This window comes from Urocitellus parryii, chromosome Y, assembly GCF_045843805.1.
Source record: "Urocitellus parryii isolate mUroPar1 chromosome Y, mUroPar1.hap1, whole genome shotgun sequence".
Taxonomy (NCBI): Eukaryota; Metazoa; Chordata; class Mammalia; order Rodentia; family Sciuridae; genus Urocitellus; species Urocitellus parryii.
The window spans coordinates 18,460,233-18,461,274 of record NC_135548.1 but is presented as its reverse complement, the minus strand read 5'-3'; the positions used below and the strand labels follow the sequence as shown (position 1 = coordinate 18,461,274).

At 57.0% G+C, this 1,042-nt stretch overlaps 1 pseudogene; it reads left to right on the top strand.

Annotated features, from left to right (window-relative positions):
- The first annotated feature begins 405 nt into the window (after positions 1–405).
- On the top strand, positions 406–828 carry LOC144251111 (profilin-1 pseudogene; annotated as a pseudogene).
- Positions 829–1,042: the final 214 nt, after the last annotated feature.

Here is a 1,042-nt window from a genome sequence, read left to right as displayed (position 1 = left end):
TAGTTTGTAGTCAATGCCGACTGGGGCAAGACCTAATCTTATCTTTTCCCCCGCCACCCCCCACCCCCAGCCATTTTCATAGCTTTCCATCGAACTCTGCAAATTTTGCAATAGGGGGAGGGATTTTTAAAATTGCATTTGCAAAGTTAGGTATCTGGGCAGACGGGGGGAGGGAGAGAATGGGGAGCAGGCCCTGCCCCTACCGCCTTTGCAAATAAAAATCCAGAGGGGGGGGAAGAGCAGGAAGTGGCGGTGCGAGGGCTGCTGCACAGCTAGCAGAGCTGCGGTCCGGATGGTTGCGCGTGCCCCGAGCTCTCCGCCTTCCCCCGCCCGCCAGTCCGAGGCAGCCCGAGCCCAGCCCGCGGCCCCAGCAGCAGCTCCGAGAGCAGTCCCAGCAGCAGCGCCATGGACGGGTGGAACGCCTACATCGACAACCTTATGGCAGACGGGACCTGTCAGGTCGCGGCCATCGTGGGCTACAAGGACTCGCCCTCCGTCTGGGCCGCCGTCCCCTGGAAAACCTTCGTCAACATTACGCCAGCTGAGGTTGGTGTCCTGGTTGGCAAAGACCGGTCAAGTTTTTTCGTGAATGGGCTGACACTTGGGGGCCAGAAATGTTCTGTGATCCGGGACTCACTGCTGCAGGATGGGGAATTTACCGTGGATCTTCGTACCAAGAGCACCGGTGGAGCCCCCACCTTCAATGTCACTGTCACCATGACTGCCAAGACGCTAGTCCTGCTGATGGGCAAAGAAGGTGTCCACGGTGGTTTGATCAACAAGAAATGTTATGAAATGGCTTCCCACCTGCGGTATGCCCAGTACTGACCTCTTCTGTCCCTTCCCTCACCACTCCCCACAGCTTTTGCACCTCCTCCTTCCCATACACAGACACCATTTTTATTTTTGGGGCCATTACCCCACATCCCTTATTGCTGCCAAAACCACGGGCTGGGGCTGGGGCTGGGCCGGGGCTGGATGGAAAGATACCTCCCCCTTACCCATACTCCTCCTGTGTGTGGTTGGAAAAATTTTTTTCTCA